At 41.4% G+C, this 14,868-nt stretch overlaps 1 long non-coding RNA gene across 2 annotated transcripts in view; it reads left to right on the forward strand.

Annotated features, from left to right (window-relative positions):
* The first annotated feature begins 1,656 nt into the window (after window positions 1-1,656).
* The window catches only part of LOC129147805 (uncharacterized), a 46,357-nt gene continuing 33,145 nt past the window's right edge, over window positions 1,657-14,868 (forward strand). Inside the window, exons 1-3 of one of the 2 annotated variants that reach the window (XR_008555016.1) lie at window positions 1,657-1,686; window positions 2,466-2,697; window positions 7,537-7,691. This is a non-coding gene — a long non-coding RNA (uncharacterized LOC129147805). The remainder of the gene's footprint in view (window positions 1,687-2,465; window positions 2,698-7,536; window positions 7,692-14,868) is intronic. The other variant, XR_008555017.1, reaches the window with a different exon arrangement.

The raw sequence follows: 14,868 nt of genomic DNA on the forward strand, positions 1-14,868 counted from the left end.
CTAGAGGTTGTTTTTTTCTCCTTTCTTTTTTTCTTTCTTTTGTTTCTGTTTGAAAGGCTGGGCAGTAGAGCAAGGCATCCATTTTTACTTGCTAGAGAAAACTATGCTCTAGTCTTTGGTGCTTAAAGTAATTAAGAAATAGAACCGTTTCTAATTTTTATTTCATTTTTCTTTTATGCCAGTCTTACTGTTTTCTTGTTTGTCTGAAACAACTTGTGATTTCACATCTGCCAATTTACCCTTCCTCTCATTAAAACTTTAACTGAAAAATCTTTCTTTCAAAAAGTTTCACCCTAGTTAGACAGGCATAGCTAAAATTCTTTCCATTCTTTAGTATTAACTAAAACCACCTTTCCCTGAGGCAGTTGAATTGTATAAAAATAATATAATAAAAGTAAATAAAAAGAAATACAGTGAAAGCAGAAACAAAGGGGAGGGAGAATGAAAGTAGGATAGATGGTTACTTGTTGGGAATCTTTAGCTGTATCATTGTGTGTGGATACTCATATAGCAAGTACTGTAACTAGTTTGCCTTTTAAGTTCACTCCTCAAATCTTGTCAGATTTCCTTCTTCTAAATTGACAGCACAGAGGGAACATCATAGTTATTAAGACTAAGCAGAATGCATCCATCTGGCGTGCCTTTCAGGAATCCAGCCCACTAATTTTTGCTGTGGGTTTGATGACTCACCCCAAGATGCAGCTCAGGGAAGAAGAATTTCCTCATTTTGCAGAACTGCCAAATCTCATTCATTGGATTTGGGGCTCATTTTTAGATAGTTGTTTATCTGCTTAAATATTTTATTTTTTAAAATCTCTCAGCAGTGGGAGCTTGCCATGATTCTCTAAATAAGCATACTTTGCCCATAATGCTCCATCTTTTTGGCCACTGAGCCTATTCCCCCTTCCCTCAACCCCCCAACCCCCAGCTCAACTCAGTCTCTTGGACTCATTTGTTCCTGGAAGGCTCCGATTTCTATTTTCTATTGAGACATCTGTCAAATTTACACCATTTGAAAAAATAAATCTTGCTTTTCTCTTCTTGTCTTCCTCCCTTTTCAAGCTGTTCATCTAGACTCCTTTTCACTTATCATCTGCCCCCTTTATTTTTAAATCAGCATAATTCACGTTTACTGAGTGCAAAGTGCAGGCAAGGTAGGCAGTACCCTCCCAGCATCCCGTCTCCTGAGGGAGGTACCTCCACTATCCTGTTCCACGGATGAGAAATAAAGGTACTGAATTCAAGGATCTTGCGTAAGTAAGGTCCTAGAGCTGGCCCCGGAGACAATGCACTTTTGGAAAAGTTTTGTTTTCCACAAAGAACATCTGTACAACATAAGCAAATTATAAAAGAACTCCTCTTTCTCTCTCCCACCCTGAGACAAGTTTTCCAGTTTTGTCCACTTAAAAAGAAAAGAAAACCCTTCCCTATTTGGGGGGCCTCTTGCCATTTAACAGGGCTCCTCGGGGCCCCTCTTCCAAGTTCTCGGCCAACGTGTCTTTTATTATGACTCAGCGCAGCCCGCTCGCCAGGCGGGGGCCGCTCGCGGAGGCGCCGGCGGCCGCTGGGGGCGAGGGCTCCGCGGCTCGGCTCCGCGCTCCGCCCGCTTTACGGCAGCTGGAAGCCCGGCCGCCCGGCAGCCGCCGCACTCGGGCCCGCGCCCGCGCCCGCGCCCGCGCCGCTCAGGTAACGGAGTCTTTCTGTTTTCAAAGTTTCGCCCCGAGCAGCTCGGCGCTCCGAGACTGCGCGGTCTCGGCGCAGCCTTCCGGCCTCCCTCCCGCCCAGACGGGCGCGCGGAGGCGCTGGCCGCACCCCTGCCTGGGTCCCGGGCGCCGACCTGGCTTCTAGTCCCGGGGCCGAGGGGCGCGGGGCGGGAGCTGCTCCGAGGGGAGGCGCGGGGCACTTGGCTCAGGTCGCCTCCGGGCCCACGTCGGCCCCCAGCGCCCCCAGCCCCGCCTCGGGGGCCGTCGCCCACCTCCGCGAGCCGCTGGTCTGCAGAGCGGAACCGGGCAGCCCCCAGTGCCCGTCTCTCACGTGGCCGCACACGCGCACGTGCCCGCTGCGCTGGCCCACGAGGCACCCTCGCGGGGCGCAGGGAGCCGGGCGGCGCTGCGCGCTGCGCTCTGGGCCGGCTCCCGAGTGACGCCCTCGCGCGTGGAATGCGCCCCGGACCACGCGCCAGAGGAAGTCCAGCAGACGCTGTTGAAAGAGCAGCCTGTTCCTGGAGCCTGCGCTGGGCTCTCCTAGCGCCTGGCTGACTCCCACATTTGCCATATGGTCTCATTCTTCCATCGCTCGCCATCCTCTAGTCCTCCCCCAGTCTCTTTCCCCCACATTCATACCTGTTTATCTTCCATTTTCCCTCTTTTTGGGGTATCTGACCTTTTGGTGTCTTGAGTGTGCTCTTTTGTCCCGCTCTGTTCGAATAGCAAGTGCACATACAGTATTCTTTATTTTTACTCTAGTTCTTAGCAGTTAGTCGTTGCTTACCATGGCTTGTACATCCTGAGGAGCAGAGTGATGGATCCTGGGCCTGTACATGCGACTGAGTTATTGGACTGTCCTGAAGCCTCAATTAGCCATGCAGGACATAGGACATGGGTGTGTATGAAATGAAACTGACCTTAAACACCTAGATAATGGTGCTGCGTCTGTTAATAGACTACGTCTTGACAAGCATAAGCAGTTATATCGTAGGTGAGTGTAGTATTCACTCCATTCACTTCAATCCACTAACAGTTCTTTGTTAATTATGGATAGCTGGTGACAGATTAAGAAAGAGATAAGATTCAGTTACTGTCCTCCAGTATATATATTGGAGTAATCTCCGATCTCTCAAGACTTCTGGGAAATATAAAAGTAACTTCTCTTCACCAAGGTAATCTAGTGTATTATAGACGTTTATTATAGGACCAACAAGAGTGAAATGATACGATTTATTAGTTGCTTACATAAAGCAGTTTGAGGTTCAAGTCGAGAGGGCAATATTTATTTATTTAGTCAACAAGTATTTGTCCAGTGCCAGGCATTTGTTCTTGGCACTGCCTTCTTGGAATATGCATGTAGTAGAGGGAGAGAGTATATATAATAAATAGAAAAATACTAGGTGATACTGTCATAAGTGCTGTTAAGATACATAACATAAAGCACAAAAGGGTGTGTGTGTGTGTGTGTGTGTGTGTAGCGGTTTAGAGTAGAAGTGTAAGGGAGTGAGTCATGTGATACTTGGAGCAAGAGCTTTCCAGGCTCAGAGCACAGAAAATGCAGAGGCCCTGCATACTGGAGTGTTCAGTAATCGGCAGAGAAGCCAGTGTGGATGGAGTGGAGTGGAGAAAGGAGGGAAGTGAGATAAAATAGAGACTAGATAGTTCTGATGTTTTAGTAAGCCAATGTAATGAGTGTCTTTTACTTGAAGTGATATGGGAAGCCTTTGGGGCATTTCCATCACAACTGTTTATAACAGGACTGTTTACAGCCTCACTCTGGCTATTGTGTTGAGAACAGATTGAAGGAAGGCAAGGGGCAGCGCAGGGGTAACAATTAGGCTGTAATAACATCCACGTGAGAGATGATGGTGGCTTAGACCAAGATGGTAACAGTGAGTTGGTGGAAAATTCAGATTCTGGATATACAGGGTGGGGCAAAAGTAGGTTTACAGTTGTTCGTATGGAAAAATAATACAATACTTAATAAATGATAATACAAGAATAAACTCTGTTGTGTGTACCCATGACTGTAAACTTACTTTTGCCCTGCCTTGTGTTTTTGATGGTACAATCCACAGGATTTGCTGACAGACTGTATCTGGAGTGTGAGACCAAAAGAAATGAAGGACTTAATTGCCTAACTTATTGAAAATATATAATTCCCATTTACTGAATGGGAAAGAGAGCAGGAGAAAGATGTGGTTGTGAGGATAAAGAACTTGGATTTGGAAATATTAAAAGTTTGCATGCGTATAAGCATAACCAATGGACAGAGACAGCAGGGGTGTGAGGGCATGTACGGGAGGGGTTGGGGACAATGGGGGGATATGGACACATATGTAATACCTTAATCAATAAAAAAAATCAATTAAAAAAAGTTAGATGGATTTTACATATCCAAGAAGGGATGTCAATCGTGTAGTCTGAAGGCCAGGCTAACTATATACATTTAAGACTCTTCAGCATACAACTTGTTGTAAAAGCAAGGAGATTGGGTAAATTCATTAAAAATGCATGAGATTAGAAAAGTGAAGAGGACCAAGGACTGAACCTTGGGGCACTCCAACATTATGAGATGAGGAACACCTACCAAAGGATGCTGAAAAAGCTGTATGCTAAATAAGAAGAGCAGAAGAGGGTGGAATCCTAGAAGTCAAACAAAGGATGTGTTTGAAGGGCCTGGTCAAATGTTTTAATTGATTTACTAAATCAGTTCTCAATTAGTGAATCTGATGGTAGCAGTTTCCAGAGTGGTGGGTGGTGAAAGCTTGTTTAGAATGTTTGACAGAGTAAAATAAGAGATATTGAACAATTTTTAAAAATATATTTTTATTGAATTTTTACAGAGAGGAAGGGAAAGGGATAGAGAGCCAGAAACATCTATGAGAGAGAAACATCGACCAGCTGCCTCCTGCACACCCCCTACTGGGGATGTGCCCACAACCAGGGTACATGCCCTTGACCGGAATCGAACCTGGGACCCTTCAGTCCACAGGCCAACGCTCTATCCACTGAGCCAAACTGGTCAGGGCGATATTGAACTAATTGATAGTGTATATCTCTTGAATTTTATTGAAAAGGGGGAGAGAGAAATGGAACATAAGTTGGAGGGCTATTGGATATGGTAAAGAGTTTTAAACATGTGCAAACTAATGGTATGTTGTGATGCTAATGAGAAAGAGCCACTAGAGATACAAAATTGATGATATAGGAGAGGGGAGCAGTGTTCATAATGTTAACTGATATTCATTGGGGTCAATTCAACAACAACAGGACTTCCCAGTTTTGGGCGTAGTGAAAAAGGAAACTTTATTCAGAGTAAATAGCTCAAGTGTGATATAGCATGGCTTCTGGAACAGCCCTGCTGTGAGGCAGCCCCAGAGCAAGGCCCCTTTATAGCTAGACAGCTATGGCGGCACCACTCTACGCAGTCTACATATCTTTGGTGTTTCATCTCTAGTCAGGAATCTCAGTCTTCAGTGGAAAGTGAAAGTGCACTCAATGAGCCAGAGGGTAGCTGACTTATATAGACAAAAGTCCCTACCTCTAATCCCTGATTGGTCTGTCCTCATGCAAATGAGGACTCCAAATCCTCACAGTTTGATTGGTCTAAAAAGCACTGTTCTGAATGGTCAGAGTGGAGCTGCTCTGATTGGTTGGTGACAATAAGGGCTGGCACAGATGGCATGAACATAGTGCAGGCAAGCATTTCTGTGTGGGAGGCAGAAAGCATAGTGCAAGATTTTCCCTGAGGTGCCCTTTGGTGTGATAGGACCCTGTACAGAAATGGCTCCAAGCCTCTAGTTGTTTTTTATTTTATTATTTGTTTTTAATTGAGCCCAGTTGAAACACTGAGAGCCCTTCTTAGGTATCTTCTTTTCTCAGGGTCCACGATACGTAAGTTAGGGAGGATGCAACAGAAGAGATTGTCTGTTGTTAGATAATGGGCTACTTATCTATAGTAATAAGAAAGAAGGTAGACTGTACGGACACAGATGAGGTGGAGGGTGTGGATGTTCTCTTTGGATCATTTCTCTTTTCTCATCATGGTGAGTGGCAGGCAGTTGAGGTCCAGGATGAATTTGTAGGAAAAGTTCTTTTTTCCAATTTGGTCAGGGATCTCTTTGATGAGAGAGTACTTTCAGATACTGAAAGTTTCTTGAAACAAAGAACTTAGTATTTTGTTAAGGAAAGAAGTGGAACAACTTCTACCTTGATTGCTCCTTGGGAGAAGACTTGAAAAGCAAGTTGAGGTTATAAAATAAAAGGTCGGTGCAAAGAAGGACATAAGTTAAGCAAGATCACATCATGAAATCTGGGGAAGGCTACGATGAGGAAGGTAAAAACATTGAGTCTTAACTCCAGTGCTGTTATATAACTGTAGTAAAGTTCTAAGAATATTAGTCATATCACTGAGATACTTTTTAAGACCAAAGTGATCTAATGGACAACAGTGTTGGTGGTGGTGAATCTACTTATTAAGAGGCAATATCAGAGTCTAATAACTGCTGGAAAGAGATGATAGCTTGGAATAGATTTCAGGTTGTATTTTGAAAATGATATGGTAAGACTGGATCGACAACAAATTGGGTGTAGGGGAAAGATAATATTTTGACAACATTGCTCATGGATATTGAGCAATTTGACAAGATGGAGAGAATTGTAGCAGTTGGAAATAGTAACTTGTTTGAGATGACTTTCAGTTACTTAGGGACCATTTGTTTATTGAATCCTAATTATAAAACAGGTTCCTATATGAGATCTTGGCAGAGGCTGGTGATACCAAGGTGGAAATGGCAGGATCCTCCTGTCAAATTACCATTACTAGTAGAGGTAAAAGAAAAGAGTGTACACCAACATTCTGAGAAACTTGATGAATGCCTTATGAAGAGTACTGAGGGCTTTGAGAGATTTAAAAATTATTATGGAAATTATTAGACACTCAAAAATAGAGAAAATAGTATAATAAACTCTAGTGTACTCATCAACCTTATCAGTATTCTGTTGATCTTGCTTGGTGTGGGAGAGTAGAAAAGGGAGACATTGTTTCTGTTTGTACATCAGGAAGGACATCATGAAGGCTCTCCTATATGCAAAGGAAGAAAGAACATCAAAGTAAATTGTAGAGTTCTTGGTTCTGGGCTGTACCTGCTGGGCTTGCTGTGTAACTTTCTGTTGCTCATTTGATCTCTTTATTCTTTCCTTTCTCTGTTAAATGCGATTGTTACTCTACCTACCTCAGGAGGTTGCAAGCTACAGGCCTCAGGTCAAATCCAGCCTGCTTGTGTACCAGTATTAAAGTTTTATTGGAACAAAACTACATCCGTCAGTTTGTTGTGTGTGTCTGCGTTTGTCATAGACTTAGAGTTGAGTTGTTGAGACAGAGAGGGTATGGTGAGAGAAGCCTAAAATATTTATTGTCTAACCCTTTACAAAATGCTTTCCAAATCCTATTCTGCATGATCTCTGAGATTCCTTTAGCTCAAATTAGTAATAATAGCTAATATTATTTGAGCATTTACTAAGAGCCAACACTGTTATTTTGTTTTGTATGTGGTAGCTCAATTAATTTCCCAAACTCGATCTTGTATGTTCTGTTATTTCTATAAATGAAACTAAGGTATAAGGTGGACAAAGTTTCATAGTAATAAATACTGGATCCAGGCAATCTTTCTTTCAGCATCCATATCCTTAACAATAATGCTGCATTTTCTTTAGATTCACAGAACAAATGCGTATATATGTAAAGTAGTATATCCAATCATAGAATGAAAATTAATTCATAAATCAATGATTTGCACTCAAGTAAAGTCCTATATTGTGATTACAGATGCATTGGCTTTAAGTTGCTGACTAATCCTGAATGTACATTACAGCTGAAAAGTGTATGAAATTCAAATGTGCCTGGATAGAAAATTCTAGTGCATCATCATTTTCTCATGAAGTCTTACTGGATTTTTGAAAGCAAAACACTTTACTTAAAAAGTAAGTAAATATAAAATGATACAACACTAGGAGCCTATTATTGACTCTTATGGCAATATTTATCAGTTTTTAGGAGCCCATCTCTAGCATGTGACATGATTGATGAAAAAAGATTAGGAGGTAGGGCCCCAGGGTTTTAGTCCCAGTTCTTGCCCAACTAGCTTCTGTGCCCCTGCCTTGTCTGGCCATCATTTTTCTTTTTTTAACTGCAAAATGAGGAGGTAGCTCATTTGAGGACTTCCCACAACTCAGAAATAGGATTGTATAATTTTTACGGGGTACATTCAGAGAAATAGATGAGGTAACAACAGTTTTGTTAAGTCAAATATTTAAGCTTCCTTTTTTTTTCTCTCTATACACACATAAACACATGTACAGATATGTATAAACATAAACATAAGCGTCTACATGTAATTATAAAATCAATGTGATTTACAGTTGTATTTGGTGTACAGGCATTTAACCATCTGTTCTTATATTTGTGTTTTTGTATTTGTTTGAGGGAATAGATAAAATTTCCCCCCCCCCCCCCCCCGACCCAAAAACACAGTTATGTGGAAAGTGAGGCTTGATGAATTCCTTGACCTCTGTGATCTGGAAGCATATCTCATATTTTGTTGAGCAAAATTTGATTCATTGCTCAATTTGTTTGCCAGTTAAAAAGCAAACAGTATGCCTGAAGTCAGGGTTTTCTGTTTTGCACTGTTGTCTGGGATATTGATGTCAGACAAAATTGTAATTTAATTGTTTTGACATTTTGATCTGAATGATTCAGATAAGAAAGGTGATTTATCTTGCAGAGAGACCTGGTATTTTGAGCTCAGCATGGTTTTTCCCTAACTACTTGTTTATAAATGTGGTTTCAATTTTTAAAAAGTTAGGTTTTAATCATAATGGAAATGCAAGCTCTCAGTATTAATTACCAAAATGTGATTTGATAGGAATATATTACAGTTATTTTATTTCATAGATATTTCAGGCATGAAAAAACTTTAGGAAAGCTATGAATCCTTTAAACACAGATAATGAAAATTTATTCCATATTTTGACTTACTTTCATTGTCTGCAATAAAATGTTAAGTGTTTTCCATATTACAGATGGCTTTTTGTCTTTTTAAAACCTTGACATTTAAAATTATTCATGAAATTCTTCAGTTTTAGGACTTACCTATTGGTAAATTTATAATTCTGCATAATCTGTGCTCACTTATTCCTATGTAATGAATCCAGTTATCACTGGCGATAACATAATCTCAAATAATGCATTCCTAAATGTACTTTTGGATTCCTTATCTTTTTTACACTTAGAAATGAGAAGAAAAAAACACAGACCAGAAGCATTTTTATTTATTTATTTATTTAAATATTTTTATTAAATTTATTGGGGTGACATTAGTCAACATGATCATATAAGTTTCAGGTATGGGTTTCTATGTTACAAAATCTATATATTACACCTGTGCCCACCACCCCAAAGTCAAATCTTCTCCTGTCACCATATGTTAGGACCCTCTTCTCCCCCCACCCCCTTCCCTCTGGCAACACCTACACTGCTGTTTGTGTTCACTAGTTTCAGTTTTATATCCCACATAAGAGTGAAATCATATGGTTCTTAGCTTTTCCTGACTGACGTATTTCACTTATCATGATGTTCTCAAGGTCTGTCCAAGCTGTTACAAATGGCAGTATTTCATCCTTTTTTATGGCCGAGTAGTATTTCATTGTGTATATGTACCACATCTTCTTTATCTAGTCTTCTATTACAGGACACTTTTTTTTTTGTTTGTTTGTTTTTATTTTATTGATTTTTTTACAGAGAGGAAGAGAGAGGGATAGAGAGTTAGAAACATCGATGAGAGAGAAACATCGATCAGCTGCCTCTTGCACACACCCTACTGGGGATGTGCCCGCAACCAAGGTACATGCCCTTGACCGGAATCGAACCTGGGACCCTTGAGTCCGCAGGCCGACGCTCTATCCACTGAGCCAAACTGGTTTCGGCAAGGACACTTTGATTGTTTCTACGTCTTGGCCACTATGAATAATGCTGCAATGAACAGCGTTGCAAACAAAAGAATAAAGTACCTAGGAATAAACTTAACAAAGTACATGAAAGATCTGTATACTGAAAATAACAAAGCATTATTAAAAGAAATAGAAAAAGACACATCAAAATGGAAAAATATCCTATGTTCAGGGATTGGAAGAATCAACATAGTTAAAATGGCCATAATACCCAAAGCAATATACAGACTTACTGCAATCGCCATCAAAATCCCAATGTCATTTTTTAAAGAAATAGAACGAGAAATTATCGGATTTGTATGGGACCATAAAAAACCCCGAATAGCCAAAGCAATCCTGAGAAAAAAGAACAAAGCTGGAGGTATCACTGCTACCCAACTTCAAATTATACTACAGAGCTACGATAATCAAAACAGTGTGGAATTGGCAGAGAAACAGACACACAGATCAATAGAACAGAATAGAGAGCCCAGCTATAAAACTACATGTAGCCGAAATCGGTTTGGCTCAGTGGATAGAGCATCAGCCTGCGGACTGAAAGGTCTCAGGTTCGATTCCGGTCAAGGGCATGTACCTTGGTTGCGGGTACATCCCCAGTAGGGAGTGTACAGGAGGCGGCTGATCAATGTTTCTCTCTCATCGATGTTTCTAACTCTCTATCCCTCTCCCTTCCTCTCTGTAAAAATCAATAAAATATATTAAAAAAATAAATAAAAATAAAACTACATGTATATGGACAGATAATTTTAGACAAAGGAGCCAGAATCACACAATGGAGTAAAGATAGTCTCTTCAATAAATGGTGCTGGGAAAACTGGAAAGCCACATGCAAATGAATGAAACTGGATTACAGTTTGTCCCCATGTACAAAAATTAATTCAAAATGGATGAAACACCTAAATATAAGACCTAAAACAATAAGTTACAAAGAAGAAAATTTAAGTACCAAACATATGGACCTTGGTCGTGGAGAACATTTTATGAACTTGATCCCAAAGGCAAAGGAAGTAAAGGCAGAAAAAGAAAAAGATTGGGACTATATCAAACTAAAAAGCTACTGCACAGCAAAAGAAACAGACAATAAAACAAAAAAAGAGGCAGCCAATGATTTGGGAGATGATATCTGCACTCCGACAAATGTTTAATTTCCAAAATATATAAAGAACTCATAAAGCTCAACAACAAACGAACAGAAAACTCAGTCAGAAACACTTTTAAACAAATCATAATTTCTCTGTAATAGTTTGTGAGTGTGTGTGTGTGTGTGTGTGTGTGTGTGTGTGTGTGTGTGTTTATTTAACATGCTACTCAGTAACTTGACAACTTCCTGGGGCATCTCCTGGTTCTAAGAAGCTCTGGCACCATTAAGTTTTCTGAACAAAATCTGAAAGGTATTCCCCTCCAGGCTTCCGGACTTGAAGAGTGTAACCAAAGTAACCCCCGTCTGGTGCACTGGCAATACGTCTTTGAAATACGGGTCATAGAAGTCAGCTTGAAATTTTAATTACATTTAGGTGATGAAAGCATCCTTTATCCGACCTCCTCAAGTGATGTGAATCTGATTGAGAATGACTTAAGAAGCCTTATAGTCTTGGGCCATTTCCCTGAATTTAATTTCGCTGAATTCCCAGAAAACATTCCAAATAAGGACAAGGTATTTTCAAGCAAAATGGCTGCTAATTATGCAGGAAGCCTACTACTCTTGTGTGTGTGCATGTCTGTAAAAATGCCTCAAGGCTTTACTGTTTCTTGTGGAGGTGAGACTGTGTAAGTGATGTTTCCCAGGGAGGCTTTGGTTCCTAGAATAAGCCCTTTTCTAGTAAGTCACAGCTGAAGTCATACCATGCTAGTGTTATCGGTGAAGGTGGAGTCCTTGGGATGCTGTGAGGAAAATAATTTCCTGAGGCCCCCAGGGAGGATGGGGTTTTGTGGAAAGCTTTATAGTTGATGTAAAATTAAGGGAGTTCCCCTAGAGAGTCTCATCTCTGTCTGTTTCTCCATGGAAGAAGTCCAATCTTGTCTTCAGTAGGGCCAGAATTAAGGCCACTACCCAGAATTTCTGCTCCTTATTATAGTTCAGTCCAGTATCTGGCTCGCTTAGCTTAGTAAATGTATGGGTCCATCAAGTCCAAAAGATTCAGTCAGAATCTGTAGAGCTATTGAAAGAGAAAAGACCCAGATGAGCCCTCTTAATAGAAGACTGGGCGATATGAGGGATTAGATGCCTGGGATGAGAAAGGTGAGAAGAGACGGATATGTTTTAAAACAGAGTTGTCAGGTTTGAGGATCGTGGGGGGGGGGGGGGGGGAGAGGGGACTGGAGGGTGTTTCTTTAGTTGGCTTTCTCAGATCCAGTGTCAAATAAAGGTGACAGGGGAGGAACTTGCAGTGGACAGTGGCTAGGAAGAATGGTTATTTAGAATTCTAAGTATTTGCACTGATTTCATTCAGTAATCTTAGCTCAGTTGTATTATCTGTGAGTGCTTCACCCTCAGAATAGGAATTGCTGATTTTTAAAGCACTTTAGGATTCTCAAATGAAGTGTACCACTGTCAGCCTCAAAGGTAGTCTCTTCATTTGGATACAATTTCTTCACTTTGAAATGGAACTCACCTGGAGCTTTTCAAAGTGGCATTAGAGTTCATAATGACAACAAACGTATAGTTTATTCATGTTTCCAAAACCACCTGCATGTCATATCATATGTGCTCTATAGTTATGAAGCAATGTGAAAAAAAATTCTTAATTTTTTGGAAAGTTGCCTTTACATTGTTAATGCGATACTGGCAACATTGCTGAGATTAAAGTCCAGAGCTGCTTTACAGATGTTCTGACTTTATAGGGACATCTACGCATGCTAGAACAAAAAAAGAAAACAAAACCCAAAACAACCCCACCCCGCCAATGACATCCATAAACAATCCCCAACAAATGAGAGGATATACTCCAGTACATTCAAGAGTTATGGCATCTGGTATTGAACATAGAATAAAGCATAATGATAACTACTTTTTTTCATATCATCAAAGCCCTAAATGTGTTTTCCTCTGGGATCAGGAAGATAAAGAATTCAAAGTTTAATTTTGTGTTTGGTTAGCAGTTTTGTTTGTGTATAAAAGCAGTGTGGGGAAAATGGGAATATTTAGCATTCTTTTTTAAAAAATACATTTTTGTTGATTTCAGAGAGGAATCAGGTTGAGCGGGAGAGAGAAACATCCTATATAATAAAGCCTGATATGCTAAGTGTTCAGTCGTCTGGTTGTCCGTTCAACCAATCAAAGTGTAATATGCTAATGATATGTTAAGGCCGCTCAACCACTCGCTATGACGTGCACTGACCACCAGGGGACAGACAATCCACCGGTTGACCAGTTGCTATGACATGTACTGACCACCTGGGGGCAGATGCTTTGACTGGTAGGTTAGCTTGCTGCTGGGGTCCGGCCGATCAAGACTGAGTGAAATGGGCTGGACACGCCCTGGAGCCCTCCCGTGGACCCTCCCCGGCTGGCCAACCTCCCTCATCCCTATCCGGCCCCAATCATGCACTGGTGGGGTCCCTCGGGTTGGCCTGCACCCTCTCGTAATCTGGGGTGAGGGACTACCCCCACTCCGAATGCACGAATTTCGTTCACTGGGTCTCTAGTCTATATATATAAAAGCCTAAGTGACCTATCAACAGATCAACTGGTTGCTATGGCATGCACTGACCACCAGTGGGCAGATGCTCAACACAGGAGCTGTCCCCTGGTGGTCAGTGTGCTCCCACAGCGGGAGCACTGCTCAGTTGACCAACAGGCACCAGACGTAGGGCTCATGGCTGGCCGCCACAACCTGGAGGCCACAGCCTGGAGGCCGCAGCCCGGATGTAGTGGAGGGGCAGCGAGCCTACTGAGTGACAGTGAGCCTACTGAGTGGCAGCAGCAGGCACAGCGGGACCGGGGTGAGCAGGAGCGGCAGGCAGGAGTAGCAGGCAGCATTGTGCTGCTGGTTTTGGCTCAATCCCCGCAAACCCACTGAGGGACCCCACCATCAGGCCCACTATGCACCAGGCCTCTGGTCAGTGATAAGAATCATTGATCCACTGCCTCCTGCATGTCCCGCACTGGGGATCAAGCCCGAAACCCAGGCATATGGCCTGACCAGGAATCAAACCTTGATCTTCTGACTTCATAGGTCAATGCGCAATCACTGAGCCACGCTGGCTGGGCCAGCATTTATTCTTATTTGAAGAAGTTTGGATGGAAAGATCCAAGTGGTATAGGTCAATCATTTAAGACTTGTTTACTTATTGTGCCATTTTCTGATAGCGAAGCACAACTATTTAAAAATAGAGTATACTGCTCCTAGTGCAATGGAAACTAAAGAGAAAATAAACAAATGGGACTACATCGAAATAAAAGCTTTTGCACAGCAAAGGAAACCATCAACAAAACAACAAGAAAGCCCACTGCATGGGAGAACATATTTGCCAATGTATCACTGATAAGGGTTTAATCTCCAACATTTACAGGGAACTCATACAACTTAACAAAAGGGAGATAAACAATCCAATCAAAAAATGGGCAACGGACCTAAATAGATACTTTTTGAAAGAAGACAGAAGAAGGCCAAGAGACATGAAAACATGCTCAAAGTCACTAATTATCCAAGAGATGCAAATCAAAATGACAATGCGGTACCATCTCACACCTGTCAGAATGGCTATCATCAACAAAGCAACAAACGACAAGTGTTGGTGAGGATTCGGAGAAAAAGGAACCCTTTTGCACTGCTGGTGGGAATGCAGACTGGTGAAGCCACTGTGGAGAACAGTATGGAGTTTCCTCAAAAAACTAAAAATGGAACTCCCATTTGACCAAGAATCTAGAATATATCCCAAGAAGCTAGAAACACCAGTCAGAAAGGATATATGCACTCATATGTTCATAGCAGCACAATTCACCATCGCTAAGATTTGGAAACAGCCTAAGTGCCCATCAACAGATGAGTGGATTAAAAAACTGGTACATCTACACCAGTGATGGGCAACCTTTTGAGCTTGGTGTGTCAAACTTCGCCAAAAAACTGAGCATAACTCGGGTAGTGTGTCACTTTGAGGAAAAAACATTATTTCACGATATTTATAGTTTAAATAACATAAATGTATAATT

The sequence above is a fragment of the Eptesicus fuscus genome, chromosome 3 (assembly GCF_027574615.1).
Source record: "Eptesicus fuscus isolate TK198812 chromosome 3, DD_ASM_mEF_20220401, whole genome shotgun sequence".
NCBI classification, from domain to species: Eukaryota; Metazoa; Chordata; class Mammalia; order Chiroptera; family Vespertilionidae; genus Eptesicus; species Eptesicus fuscus.